The following is a 15,480-nucleotide window of genomic DNA, read 5'->3' as shown; positions in this document are numbered from 1 at the left end:
CACACCACCAGCTTACCTGGCAAGGCAGCCATGACACGCATAGCAATTCCTATCCACTATGCCCCACGAATCCTCCCTCGGCCCGGATCTGGGAACCCAAAACGGCACTAGCCTGGCCGTTCCTACCCGCTGGGAAAGCCAGTAGGCCCAACACAAACCAAGGCACAACCGCCTCTCTAGTCCCACCATCCAGAGATGGCAGGAAGCAAGCAGGCCTCTGCATTTGGCACCACTGTCAAAAAACGAAGGCCTTAGGTTCCAAGGCAGGTCTTCTCCCCGGTGCCATATCAACCACTAGTGCCCGTGCAGTTGCCGCTGGGATACACAGTGCCAGGCTCAGCGGCTCCCTGCTCACACTTGCCCCTCTAGCCCCCCACGTGTCAACAGGACCTGCAGCCCCCATGGACGGTGGGAGCTTTGGGTCTGGTGTGTCTATGCCAGGCCCCACTCGCTCACAGGTACCCGGAACATCCCAACTTGGGGCAGGGCTGCAGGGGGCACCCAGCACCACTTCCGCTCCTCCTGTTGGTCAGACAACAACGGCCCTCTCTCAGAACATTCTGGGTGCTGCCGGAGGACAGGCAAGTACTGTCACCTTAAACCCGGTTACCTGGGTCCAAGCAGTCCAAAATGTGGGAGGGGCGGTAGTGGGACACCACAGTACAGTTTCCACTGCTGGAGGTGCTGGTGGGCCCAGTACCCTTCAGTGTGCCCAAGGAACACCTAGACCAAGGAAATCGTCTCCACGTGGAACACCAACGACCAAGGGCAAGCGAAACACGTCTACTTCCAACTTGTGCTTGGAGTCAAACACCAAAAGCCAACCCGCCCAAAGCAGGGGTGGTCCGATTACGGGACACGACAACACGGCTCCCAACGTCAGAGGCTGCAGTGTGCGCATTACCCGCAAAGGCGTCCACCGTTCAACGAAACAACGAAAGCCAGGGGTAAGGACTACCACCTCACAAAAGAGGAATTCGACATCGAGCGAAGTGCATGCTTCGCCAGGAAATCCGAGCCCTAGGGGCCGACCTGCCGAAAGTACGGGCAGCGCACCTGACCGAAAGGACAACACGACCCCACCATCGCAGCCTCTGGTGTGCCCACGACACAGAAGTGCTCACACAGAAGGGGCTCGCCTGGCCACACGACCGCTCTTGTAACTCCAGCTTGTAACACCACCACTCGGTGCTTCAACCCACCACTACCTGTTCCCTCCTTCCGCCAAGCACCTGTGGCGCACCTGCCCAGACTGGTCAAGCTGCCCTTCCTGCATTCCATCAGGATAACTCGGCCCCACCTGATGCAAACTCTATAGACGACATCGTAGCCATGATGGCGGCCCTTTCTATCAGCAAGCGCCCTCAGAAGACTTGCAGACTACCTGGCACTGACACAGGTGGTGCTAGGGGAATCAGCACCACATCTTCTGTGACCAGGAACGCCAAGGGTCCCCCATCCACACAGACCACACGGAGCGCAATGGTGGTGCAATGGGGGGTAGCGCCAAGACCTTTTAGAAACATACCCTTCGAACACGTAGGCCTGCCCCTAGTCAGAGTCCTCCTCTGACTTTGGAGAAACCAGCAATGTGTTCCGAGGGTCCTGGCCTACTGTTCCTGTGCCCTGGACATAGCTGAGTCACCGTCATAAACTGCCCAGGGCTTCCTAGGAAACTACCAAGGTCCTTTTTTTGGGAAGGGACATACCAAGTTCCTACCAAGTTCCTGCACATTGTTATGTGACAGTAAATGGACTTTGCTGTGCTGTACGGGGACTCAGCCCCTTCAACTGAAACTGAACCTGTTTTCAGTAGTCAGAAGGAAACACCCTTTGCGGGTGTACATTTTGCAAGGTGAGGGGCACCTGAGCCCAGTTAAGAAGTACACCAGATTCGAGAAGTTCCAGATACAGTTCCAGAATAGAAGAAAGCAGCATGTATCCTCAACGGTGCCCCCCAGCGCACCCCGCTGCCCCCCCCCCCGGTTGGCGTTAACTTGGCTGACCAAAGCTCTGAGCCAGTTTTGCCTCCTCCTGCTACCGGCAGGATGCTGTCTGCTGTCTGCAAAAGTTCCTTGCCCCATGCCTACCTGACTCAATGGACCCTTACCTTTCCCAAACTGAACATATACTTCTCTAGTTCCTGTTAACCTGCCTTTGCTCATGTGCCTTTTTGTCTCAACAGTGGAGAAAGAATTAACCTATGTGAGTGGTGATGGGTTCAGCCAGAATTAAGTCTGTACAATTTTCTGTGTAGCAGGGGCTGGGATGTGGAAGTAGCCAGGCTGCTAGTGCTGACTCCTGAGATCTGCATTTTGACTGGAAGGGGTGACAATCCAGGAGGACATACGGTTCAGAGGCGGGAGGGATGAGGTGACTGCCCTCCCCTCTTCCCTCTGTGTTTCGCTCTCCTCTCCCCCCACTCTGACCTCATTAGCGGCCGGATAACCCCCGATGTGTCAAAGGAAGCCACTCGACGATTTTAGTTTCTAAACATGTTGAAATGCTTTCTTACGTGCCTTCTTACTTAATTTAGACTTAGTCCCGTCAACCAATATGTTCCCTCTTCACCCAGAGAGGACAGTCTGAACCTAGAGGAACAAAGGGAGTAGAAGCCCGTGCTTGCTCTGTGGCCTGGCTCTGGCCATTTTCACTGCCTCCTGCTATGAACTCTTAGCCTGTAGAAGGCCACCTCTTAGAGAATATTTCTTTGTCATACCTCTTTGACAAATCCCGACTCAACGGGTCCACACGGTAAATGGAGTCACTTGAGCCTCTGGCAAGCCATATATGTCAATACTGGCAAGACCTATAAAACTTCTCCTAACAATCGAGTCTTTGTCTCAAACAAGCCTACTCTGGAAAGCCATCCTGCGAAGTAAGCTAAGGTGGGCACCTGCCCGAGACTTCCCTGACCTGTACACTTCCGGGCACCCTGAAGTCCAGTGCATGTAAACATCTCCTTTGTTCCTTCCTGATTCTCCTCTAGTCAGATGCTCAGCCACCTGCAACTCCCCGAGGTCCCCTTGCTTTGAGCCAGACCTTTGTGTAAGTGACTACAGAAACCACCACTCTCCACGCAGTCATCAGCCAAAATCAAAGTATCTTTTGTCAGCTTGAGCAGGTTGAATAATAGCCCCTGAAACACGGCCCCCCAGGTCCATATCCTTGCCCTTATAATCTATGATTTTCAGTACATTTGGAAAAAGGTCTTTGTCGATATAATTAAGTTAGAGTTTGGAGGTGGCGGGATCCCTCAATAAAATAAATCCCCAGAATCCTCACACATGGAGGACAGGGGGAGATTTGAGGCAGAAAAAAGGGAAGATGTGGGCACATAGAGGAGAAGGTGATGTATAGACAAAGTCAGAGACTGAGTGATGGGCTCATAAGCCGAGGAAGAGAGCAACCCTTAGAAGCTGAAAGAGGCACAGAGTGGATTCTGCCCTCGAACATCTATACAGCTCTACTGACACCTTGATTTCAGACTTTTGGCCTCCAGAACCATGAGAGAGGAACCTTCTGTTGTTCAAGCCACCACGTCTGTGGCCATTTTCATGACAGCCACAGGGAACTAACACAGCTGCCATTAAACCTTTCCCAGGGCTTCGTGGTTTACTGCACAACACTGTCTGGCCTAACCTCCATGTGTTCAAACTGTTTCAAAGGTCACAATGTCCTACCACCTAAGAAAGACCACAGCACAAAGCCATCTTCTCTGGCAGTACCAAGACAGTCCCCACATAGACATTTTACTTGGCAGACTTTGGCTCCTTTTTATTTCTCAGTGTTCCCATGTAATGCACTAAATGTTAACATCTTTCAAATATCCTAATAAAGTACAAAAACCTTACTACATCTAGGTCTGGAGTAGGGTAGGAAGTAAAAAAGGAAAGATAGAGACTGAAATATGTTTTTACTTTTATTGATAAGCCAGGTTTGAGAAGCCCAGTTTGAATGAAAGCTAAATGGCCCCAGAATTGGGCAGATTACCAACTAGTAATACTCGGGATGTGAGAAACAGAAGATACCCACTCGCATTCTCGAGGAAGAGAACAGAATTAGTCAAGGCGAGCATGACCGGTTAATTCTTCCTAAACTTTCTATGGACACCATTTGCTCACCTTAGGGGCAGAGTAAATAAAGAAGCAGAGCTGAAATGAGCTAAGGAGCGCTCTCTTGACATGACTAAAGGATCAGGAGTGGCGAAGGAACATTTGGTACTCCCTACTCGCACCCCAGCATTTAAAAACAAAACAAAACACACATTTACAATGCAAAACATATCAAACGACTTTAACCCTGATTTACTCTTCCTACAATAAATAGCCAATCAAGAGCCTTGGGCAAAAACATCCTGATTAGGGCGCCTGGGTGGTTCAGTGGGTTAAGCCACTGACTTTGGCTTAGGTCATGATCTCAGGGTCCTGGAATCGAGTCCCCCATGGGGCTCTCTGTTCAGCAGGGAGCCTGCTTTCCTCTCTCTCTCTCTCTCTCTGCCTGGCTCTCCGTCTACTCGTGGTTTCTCTCTGTAAAATAAATAAATAATCTTTAAAAACAAACAAACAAAAATCCAAATTAGCTGCTGATAAAATTCTTTGCGAGCAGATCCCTCTACATGGCTCAGAGGGCGAATATAGACCTGTCTTGCTTCAGGACTTTCTTACCAAGAATCCCTATCATTTGTATCCTATTCTACAAATACGGCCCATGGCCTAGCTCCACCTTCATCTGCTCTTCCTGGGTTAGTCATAAAGACACGTGTAGAAATAAACAGAAGGCACAAGGTAGGAATGTATAAAATAGTGGGAAAAAACATTCAAAGTGGAGTCCAGTACCACCACCATTTACCAGAGGTGAACTTTCAAGCAGCAGCATTCACATTCCTTTTCTGGTTTATCTGTCAAGTGCTAATAAGCAGTATGTACGTAACTCCTTTTCATTTTCTGAAATCTGGGTTTTATGGCTAGCCACCAGACACCAAGTAACATGCTAAGGCAACATCGACAGATCAAAAATGTCAGTCCCTGGTCTCAAGGAACGTTGCCTAGGAGAAGACAGAGACGTGTAAAAAACACAATTAAAATACAGTGTAGCCCACATGACTGTAGCCAACGCAACAACCAGGAAGGCCAAAGTGCCATGGTAGCCAAAAGGAGAGAGTGGTCCCAACACTAAAAGGACTGCACAATAAAAATAATATGCAAATTGAGTTTTGAAAAATGCAGTGGCTTTTTCCAGGTGCACAACAGGGAGAAAGGACTGCTTGGTGGAAGGAAAAGGACAATCCAATATGGTAAACTATTCACATAACCCAGGAAAGTCAAGTGGGGAGGAGCAGGAATAGGGATTACATAAACTGGGCATCATGACTCTCTGTAAACAGAAAGCCCCTGATTAATGACTCAACTGACAGACCATACGCCCATTTTGCAAGACTACCTTCAGAGAAACGCTGAGGACCCATTTAAGGGGGAAGAAAACAGAATTAGTAACTCCTACCAGAAAGACTAAGGACCTGATATTAACACCAGGAAACAAATGAGAAGATATTCAGAGGCAGAACCCAGTGTGTCTGACGATGAATTCAGATTTGGCGATGAGAAGTCATTAGGAAAGGACAAACAATGGTAATCTTAACATCTTCTGCCTAAAATGTTCTCCCTAAAACAACGTACAAAGAGTTTCTTACAAGTTACAAAGACAAGAATGCTAGTTCAGTGATCAAGTCTATTGGAGTTAATTGGTGATGGCTCTGCGTTCTCTCAGCCTTCTAGTTCCATGGTCTTTTCTCAAGGATTAAATGATCTGAGGATCTGGCTTTCAGTTTTTGTTCACAATTTGTTGGTTCTGATATCTTAGTGCTGGCAGTTGTTCAGTTATTAAGAAATGGTTCAATGTCTTGGTCTCTAGCATCCTTCCAGGCCTTCTTTTCTTGATGTTTTTTGCTTTCGTTTCAATCGCACATTTAAATTTTTCTTATTTTGGTAAAATACTTATGGTTTTATTTTTGTTTATTACGGTAAGATTCTTACTGTTTTTATTTTTAATTTTTTTTTTTTTTCTGGCAAGAGGTCTTCTCAAGAGGTTGTGCTCTTTGAAATCCCATCAGCAATGAATAGGATTCTCTGTTGTCTCACATCCTTACCAGCAAGTAGTACTGTCAGTTTTTGGTATTTAAGCCATTTTATTAAATGGGTGGGGTATCCCACGGGTGTTTTGTTTTTCTCTAATGCACAGTGCATATCCTTTTCCAATAATTCCCCAGTGTTGAGCAATTCTTTTTTAAAGATTTTATTTATTTGACAGAGATCTCAAGTAGGCAGAGAGAGAGAGAGACAGAGAGAGAAGCAGGCTCCCTGCTGAGCACACAGCCGGATGTGGGACTCGATCCCAGGACCCCGAGATCATGACCTGAGTTGAAGACAGCAGCTTAACCTACCGAGCCACCCAGGCGCCCCTGTTGAGCAATTTATAGACGCGTATTTGTCCTTTTTATATACTATCCACTAAGATGTCGACTCCTATTGCCTTTTCATTTTAACTGATTTGGGGAGTTTAGTTTCTTATTATGAAGTTGTTGTGGTCGTTGTTTTTGTTGTTAGTTTACTACTTCTCTGAATATTCCACATGCATATCTTTCTTTAGATATGTGTTTTGAAAACATATTCTCCTAGCCAGGTGCTTGTCTTTCCATTCTTTGAACACTGTCTTTCACAGAATGGACATTTTAAAATTTAATAAGGTCCACATCATCAATTTTCTTTTCTTTCACGAATCACGCTTTCTGTGTTGTACATAAAAACTGTGCTTCAATCACACATTTAGTCTTTTACGGTGGCAAAATACACGTAACAGAAAATTTTAAATATACACTTCAGTGGCATTAAAATGTATTCACGATGTCGTATAACCATCACCACCACCCATCGCCAGAACTTTTTTTATCATCCCAAAGTGAAACTCTATTCCCATAAGAACAACATCCCAATACCCACGCAGCGCAAGTCCTAAAACCACCATTTGACTTCCTGCTTCCATGAATTTGCCTATTATAATACCTCAGCTAGGTAGAATCATATAATATTTGCCCTTTTGTAACTGACTGACTTCACTTAGCATAATGTTTTCAAGGTTCATCCATGTTGTAGCGTGTATCAGAACATCATGACTTTTTTAGGCTGAATAGCATTCCATTATACGCATATATCATACCCAGTAGGTACAGTAAATATATTTCCTATACATTATAGGAAAATGTAAAAATACGTATTTGGTATTAGAAATCGGAGAAAGCTTTTCTATCTTGAGGAAATTTGTCTAATAACAATTATCTTTTATCAGGAGCTCACTACCACTCTGAGAAGATGGGGCTAACCCCCACACTGACTCACTGAATGTCTTTCTTACATGAACCAAAGAAGGCTGAACCTACTCTCTAAAAATGTCTTATCTGGCATAGATCTAAGAGAGCAAAAAGAAAACCTCAAGAGGTTCAGTACTTCCGTTCAGAGAAGCAACTGGAACTTTCGATGATTACCTGGCACTGACCGGACTTGCTTGACGTGAAAATAGAATCGTAAATCTCAGAAGATCAGATGACCTTGGAAGATTTTCAAAACTCCCTGCCATTAATTGGAATTCCCTTAAGAACAGCCTTCCTTAAACATACTGATAATATGCTTCACAGATCGATATTCAGAAGCCCATGTTTTGGCTAAAGGAGCTTCAGGAAAACAAAACAAAACAAAACAAAAGGAGACTTGTGGTTTAGTTCTACCTACTTTGGAGCCTCTGTTTAAATCACCCACTTCCGCTGGGTGGCTCAGTGGGGTAAAGTCTCTGCCTTCGGCTCCGGTCATGATCCCAAGGTCCTAGGATCGAGCCCCACATCGGGCTGTCTGCTCAGCAGGGAGCCTGCTTCCTCCTCTCTCTCTCTGCCTGCCTCTCAGCCTACGTGTGATCTCTATCTGTCAAATAAATAAATATAATCTTTAAAAAAAAAAATGAAACCATATTTTAGGGTGCCTGGATGGCTCAGTGGGTTGGAGCCTCAGCCTTCGGCTCAGCTCATGATCCCATGGTCCTGGCATCCAGCCCAGCAGTGGGCACTCTGCTCAGTGGGCAGCCTGCTTTCTCTTCTCTCTCTCTCTCTCTCTCTCTCTCTCTCTGCCTACTTGTGGTCTCTGTCTCTCAAATAAATAAATAAATAAAATCTTTAAAAAACAAACAAAAAAAAGAAACCATACTTAATCAAAGGATAGAAACACCAAACTTAACACCAAAGCCAAGAGACTGTGGAAGTCATCAACCACAGAAAGATTCTGAAACCTTTCTAGAAGGCAAAAAGTGAAATGTAGGCGTGGTGGACAGAATGATCAAGTCAAGACTACCCTGAGAAGGGGCTGCACAAAGCCAGTTTACTTCTGCTGAGCCTTGGTTAGAGTAAAGAGAGAGAAGAGGGGCTGAAAACAGGGAGACAAAAGTCCAGAATAAAAGTTCATGTAATGAGCTCCAAGGATCACTCAGTCGGCCCTCCGTATTACTCTGTATGAATTACAAGAGATTGTTGGTGAGCGAAATAAGGGAAAGGGAACGAGTGGCCAGCCACAGGTTATTAGCTAGAGTTCACTGTCATTACTACCAATTCCATCCAAGGTTGCCCACCCATGGCTTCATTTGCCATAACTGAAGATAACTGCTTTATAAATGGTCAAACAAGGAGTAGTCTTTCTGGCAAATTTATAAATAACTGTTATTGTTAAAATATTTTCATTCATGACTAAATCAATCACTTTAAAAAAATTTTACCTTGACAAAGTCTATCTCAACCTGTCTGCATCTGCCAAGCCATATATTATCTAAGAACAACGACTTCCCAACTAAATTATTTCATCTTACGAAGACAAGTAAGAGAATGGTCTGTATTTTGAAAAAAGCACCCTGTCCCTATTCCCATTTGACAAGAAAAATAAAGAGGTGATTTTTCTGGGATATCCTTGTCCAAATTTCCTTTTACTGTCCTGAAGTCCTAACACTCATCATGTTTAATTCTTCCTCCTTTGGGAAAAAAAAGAGATAGAAATCATATGACTGTAATTGATTGTTTTCAGATATGTCAGATGTGACCACCTTTTTCAGAGTTCCTCCAAGAAATCTTTGCCCAAAATTTCTACAAACTTGCTATTTCTGTTCAAAAAAATCAAAAAAAAAAAAAAAAAAAGGGAAATCAAGAAATTGTTCCCTACTGAACTCTCCTCAAATGATATCAAGGAATTATGGTTAAATGTCATAGCTGTAAATCATTTCTCCTCCTAGAGAGTATAGAAAGGCCTTATGATATTTGCCCTTTTCTGCAAGCAGAATGTGCGTCTGAGTGCGACCTCCTGTGTCCCACCAACCTCAAAGTTTCGTAAGGACGGATGTCCACATTTGCTCCACCAACAGAGCTCTAAAACTAATTCTGTAGCATATGAATCTGTCCACAGCTATTTCAAATACAAGAATTAAAAATATATACAAAACTTTAAAATGTATACACATTGTTTTTAACTGATCAGTATGATTCTTGGTTCTGAAACTTTTGCATGTCATATTCGTAATGTGCAACATCAGCCCCATGAGAGAGAAACACTTCAGTGAAGTAAGTTGAAGGGCTGCCTGGGTGGCTCAGCCAGTTAGGCGTCTACCTTCAGCTCACGTCATAATCAATCCCCAGGTCCTGGGATGGAGCCCCGCCATGGGCTCTCTGCTCAGTGCAAGGCTGCTTCTCCCCCTGCCTGCTGCTCCCCCTGCTTGTGCCTGCTCGCTTGCTCGCTCTCGCTCTCTCTCTCTCTGACATGTAAATAAATAAAATCTGAAAAAGAAAATGAAGTAAGCCAAAGAAAAGAGACTCAAACTAGGTAGAGCCATGCGTAAGGTAAGATTGTTTTGAAATCTTTCTCAGCATGCGGAAGCTTCCAGCTCCTAGACAGGAATACACGTTCCCCTTGCCACACTCCCAAGAGTAGGTCTCCCCTCTTGTGCATAAGAACGTCTAGAATTACATGTATGTGCCAACGATGTCGAGGGAACCTGGCTGGCATACTCACAATGAGCAAACTGTATTGATCTGACTTTAGTCCATTACACTGCTCCACTATTAAGTTGAATAAATGATGGATTTGCTTTCTAGACATGAACCAGCTTCTCATCTATATGGAATCATCCACCGGTGCATTCCTTTCAGGTGGATAACAATTTATCTAGACTATAATCTTTATATATTTACATAGCATCTTCAAGTACCATCTTACCTATCTGGATCCTTCAAAGTAGACCAAAGAGCAAACCGGGTCTGCAAGGCTGAATTACGACTGTGGGATGGTACAAGGCTCGCAACTGATGGTCCGTGACTCCCGTCTTCTGAGATCAGAATCCAGTGTGGTCCTTGAACAAAAGAAGACTTCATATTGGGCAGTGGCTGTGCTCACTGTGAGTACAGCAGCACCGTTCTCAGTACCCTAAGAGCTACAAAAAATAAAAGTAAAAATTTAAAAAACGCTCACACACCCTCCGGAGTAAGAGCTCTGGCATCACTCGGGCTGGGCTGGGTTCGAATGCCGACTAAGGCACTACCGTCTGTGTGACCCCTGGCAAATTCCCAAAAAGAAAGAGCGAGCTTACCTGCCGGAAAGGGAGGCCACGGAATACAGACAGCATCTAGTCAGGTCAGGGTTAGGAGTCTGGCTCAGAAACCACCTCTGCGGCTTGCCAGGTGACTCTGGTGGCCTGGCTCCAGGCCTCACAGGGAAGCAGGGAGGTTGCCTCGAGCAGCAGGCCACCCCTCGCAGCGCTAGGGGGCTCCCGTGCTCGCTTGCTTGGCGGGCTCAGGGGAGGGCTGGCAACTCACGGCGGGGGCGGGGGCGGGGGCAGAGGACCGCAGCAGTCCCACAGAGCTCCCCACCATATGGCTGCCCGGAGGCGGCCATATTGGGTCCAAACAACTCAGCCAAGTCAGAAGGAAGTCCCAGGCCCTGGAGGCTGGTGGGCGGGGCCTTCCAGGCCCTGGAGGCTGGTGGGCGGGGCTCTGAGGCCTCATCCTTTGTCCTCTGGCATACGCACTTGCCAACATTGGGCCTGCTCCTCCCTTCTCTGTGACGTGCTCCAGGCATATATCACAAGCACCGGGCTGGGTTGCTCAGTGCCTGCTAGACCTCGAGAAGAGTTAGGACCTCCGGAGGCGCTCTCCGAGTTTCATACTCTTGTCTCGCGATCGTTTGGCACACTGCAAGCGCTACATGGGCAATCTGCTTAGTAAGTTTCGTCCCCCGCCCCGCCGCCGTCCCCTGCCAGGCCGATGTCGCCCGCTGGTCTCTCCTGCCTGCTCAGCCTCCCATCCTGTCCGGCACCACCCGGCTGCTCCGGCTGCTCCGGCTGCTCCCACACCTTCCCACTGCCCTGGGCACAGGCCATTCCACCGGGATCTTAGGCCTTTACCAGCTAGCTTTCATGTGGAGCCAAGGAGACGGTATCCGCTCCCTCAGGCCGTGTGTTCCCCTGTGGGCCTCCTCCCCTCGGTGAACTGGAGGGACCCTCCGAAAACACCTGTACGGTCTGCTTGTACCTCCATCATGTTCAGACCCTCGAGAACCGTGAGGATCCCTCCACCCCGGCAGAAATTCACTGTCCTGCCTTCCCAACCCCAGCAGACAGTCGAGGCTGTGAAGCCGAAACCATCCAGTTACCTCCCAGCGTCCTGCCCAAAGGCGTTGGGGGAGAAGGTCCAAGAAGTGCCCAGAGAAGGGAAGGATGATTTGGGAGACACCAGAGGGCCGGATGATGGGAACAGGGCCCCCCACAGCAGTGGGGATATACTGTGGACATCCAGGCCCCTGGAGACCGGTGGACTGCTCAGTTCCCACCAAGGCAGCCCTGCACCTGGGGACCCATCTCCCAGTCCCTCAGGAGACAGCTTGGGGGCAAACACTCAGACACCTCGGGTGAGCTCCCCCTCGCCCCCAGCAGAAAGACCTGCTGTCACTTCAGAGGGCCCAGCTGGTGACGTTGCTCCTCTTCGGAAGCCTGCTCCAGATGTAGCAGTGCTCTCCCACCCAACCCCAGGCTGCCCCTTGCTGCAGGAGACATCAACACAGAAAGTGGTGGCTGAAAACCATCGGCCTAGCCAGAGCACACCAGACCTCTTGAGGAAGGTCACAGAGGCGCATAAGCCTCGAGGCAAGCCATCCGAGCACCCCTTGCCACCAGTATCTGCCACCAGTAGGCCCTCCAAAAGGAAAATACCCATGCCACTTTCTGTGCCTCTGCCATCAGCAATGCCATTCCAGTGGGGCAGAGGAGAGTTGCCCCCACCTCCCAAGCTTCCTTGCATAGCTTTGGGCAGAAAGCTGGGCATTCTGGACAATACCGAGGGGCAGGGGAAGAAGACCTTGGAGGGCGGAGCAGAGATCCTGGCAGACGACGGGGCCACTCAACCTGCCCCTTCCTCCCCCCTACTTGCCTCAAAGACTACAGACTCCCTGCCCCCGGCCATTCACACATCACAGGTCCCTGGTCCTACCACCGACTTGGCTGACCAATCTGCCAGGCCCCCAATCCCATCTGTCCCTCCACCCTCCCCAACAGAGACTACTGATCAGGGAACAGCCTCTGGAGCTCCAAACTCTCCCACTCTGGCTGTTCCTACTGGCTCTCCTCCCCCTGGGGAAATTCCACTTCAGAAGGAACACCCTCTTCAACCCCTCATCGGTACAACACCTACTTCCGACCCCCCGGCTCCTCCTTGTAACACCTCAACCGTCTCATCACAGCTGCCCTCCTGCAAAGGAGAATCCCCAACTCCTATGTGTGTCGATCCCTCAACCGTCTCATCACAGCTGCCCTCCTGCAAAGGAGAATCCCCAACTCCTATGTGTGTCGATCCCCCCGCTCTTTTCCCACCCACCCCTCTTCCAGTCCCTTCCCCAAAGAGTCCTGGTATTTTTGTGGCGGCATCAGCCACAAAGGCATCAGCCAACTGGACATCTGGCCATACTTCCAACGCTGATGTCACTGACATGGACACGACTCCTGCTCCTCAAGCTATCACGTTCAGATCTCCCCGGGGCCCCGGGGTGAGCTCTCCTTCATTATCCCAGGGCCGTTGCAACAGGACGCTGAAGCGCCCTGGAAGCACTCTGGCCTCTACCATCCCATCGAAATTGATGGCCACCTGCCCCAACATCGCCCCTCAGCCCACACAGGGGACACGTGCTGGGCAACAGCAGACAGCGGTTCTTCCCAGTGCTGGCATTCCCACTGGCTTTCTGGCGAATTCTGGAACCACCACCGTTCCAGTAGGCAGCACCTCTGCAAACTACAGCTCTACGCCTGAGCCCATGGATACCTCACCTCCCTCACAGGCCATTGTCTTTCGTTCACTGCCAAAGTCCAAGGCAAACCACTTAGCATTCCACAACACACCACCCAGTAGCAGCCACACCACCAGCTTACCTGGCAAGGCAGCCATGACACGCATAGCAATTCCTATCCACTATGCCCCACGAATCCTCCCTCGGCCCGGATCTGGGAACCCAAAACGGCACTAGCCTGGCCGTTCCTACCCGCTGGGAAAGCCAGTAGGCCCAACACAAACCAAGGCACAACCGCCTCTCTAGTCCCACCATCCAGAGATGGCAGGAAGCAAGCAGGCCTCTGCATTTGGCACCACTGTCAAAAAACGAAGGCCTTAGGTTCCAAGGCAGGTCTTCTCCCCGGTGCCATATCAACCACTAGTGCCCGTGCAGTTGCCGCTGGGATACACAGTGCCAGGCTCAGCGGCTCCCTGCTCACACTTGCCCCTCTAGCCCCCCACGTGTCAACAGGACCTGCAGCCCCCATGGACGGTGGGAGCTTTGGGTCTGGTGTGTCTATGCCAGGCCCCACTCGCTCACAGGTACCCGGAACATCCCAACTTGGGGCAGGGCTGCAGGGGGCACCCAGCACCACTTCCGCTCCTCCTGTTGGTCAGACAACAACGGCCCTCTCTCAGAACATTCTGGGTGCTGCCGGAGGACAGGCAAGTACTGTCACCTTAAACCCGGTTACCTGGGTCCAAGCAGTCCAAAATGTGGGAGGGGCGGTAGTGGGACACCACAGTACAGTTTCCACTGCTGGAGGTGCTGGTGGGCCCAGTACCCTTCAGTGTGCCCAAGGAACACCTAGACCAAGGAAATCGTCTCCACGTGGAACACCAACGGCCAAGGGCAAGCGAAACACGTCTACTTCCAACTTGTGCTTGGAGTCAAACACCAAAAGCCAACCCGCCCAAAGCAGGGGTGGTCCGATTACGGGACACGACAACACGGCTCCCAACGTCAGAGGCTGCAGTGTGCGCATTACCCGCAAAGGCGTCCACCGTTCAACGAAACAACGAAAGCCAGGGGTAAGGACTACCACCTCACAAAAGAGGAATTCGACATCGAGCGAAGTGCATGCTTCGCCAGGAAATCCGAGCCCTAGGGGCCGACCTGCCGAAAGTACGGGCAGCGCACCTGACCGAAAGGACAACGCGCGCCCCACCATCGCAGCCTCTGGTGTGCCCACGACACAGAAGTGCTCACACAGAAGGGGCTCGCCTGGCCACACGATCGCTCTTGTAACTCCAGCTTGTAACACCACCACTCGGTGCTTCAACCCACCACTACCTGTTCCCTCCTTCCGCCAAGCACCTGTGGCGCACCTGCCCAGACTGGTCAAGCTGCCCTTCCTGCATTCCATCAGGATAACTCGGCCCCACCTGATGCAAACTCTATAGACCACATCGTAGCCATGATGGCGGCCCTTTCTATCAGCAAGCGCCCTCAGAAGACTTGCAGACTACCTGGCACTGACACAGGTGGTGCTAGGGGAATCAGCACCACATCTTCTGTGACCAGGAACGCCAAGGGTCCCCCATCCACACAGACCACACGGAGCGCAATGGTGGTGCAATGGGGGGTAGCGCCAAGACCTTTTAGAAACATACCCTCCGAACACGTAGGCCTGCCCCTAGTCAGAGTCCTCCTCTGACTTTGGAGAAACCAGCAATGTGTTCCGAGGGTCCTGGCCTACTGTTCCTGTGCCCTGGACATAGCTGAGTCACCGTCATAGGAAACTACCAAGGTCCTTTTTTTGGGAAGGGACATACCAAGTTCCTACCAAGTTCCTGCACATTGTTATGTGACAGTAAATGGACTTTGCTGTGCTGTACGGGGACTCAGCCCCTTCAACTGAAACTGAACCTGTTTTCAGTAGTCAGAAGGAAACACCCTTTGCGGGTGTACATTTTGCAAGGTGAGGGGCACCTGAGCCCAGTTAAGAAGTACACCAGATTCGAGAAGTTCCAGATACAGTTCCAGAATAGAAGAAAGCAGCATGTATCCTCAACGGTGCCCCCCAGCGCACCCCGCTGCCCCCCCCCCGGTTGGCGTTAACTTGGCTGACCAAAGCTCTGAGCCAGTT

At 49.4% G+C, this 15,480-nt stretch overlaps 1 protein-coding gene across 4 annotated transcripts in view; it reads right to left on the bottom strand.

The window, feature by feature from the left end:
- The window catches only part of LOC309845973 (uncharacterized protein), a 231,324-nt gene that overhangs the window by 112,416 nt on the left and 103,428 nt on the right, over nt 1-15,480 (bottom strand). Inside the window, exons 16-17 of one of the 4 annotated variants that reach the window (XR_014301640.1) lie at nt 10,296-10,428; nt 9,720-9,856 (exon numbers count right to left, since the gene is read on the bottom strand). The exons of the other annotated variants lie outside the window; for them this stretch is intronic. The gene's annotated coding sequence lies outside the window, so the exon portion shown is untranslated. Of the gene's footprint in view, nt 1-9,719; nt 9,857-10,295; nt 10,429-15,480 lie in introns of those variants that run through there. 4 annotated transcript variants of the gene reach the window in all.

This window comes from Mustela nivalis, assembly GCF_964662115.1.
Source record: "Mustela nivalis genome assembly, chromosome: 13".
Taxonomy (NCBI): Eukaryota; Metazoa; Chordata; class Mammalia; order Carnivora; family Mustelidae; genus Mustela; species Mustela nivalis.
The sequence above is the reverse complement of the archived record's forward strand: the minus strand, read 5'-3'. Positions and strand labels throughout refer to the sequence as shown.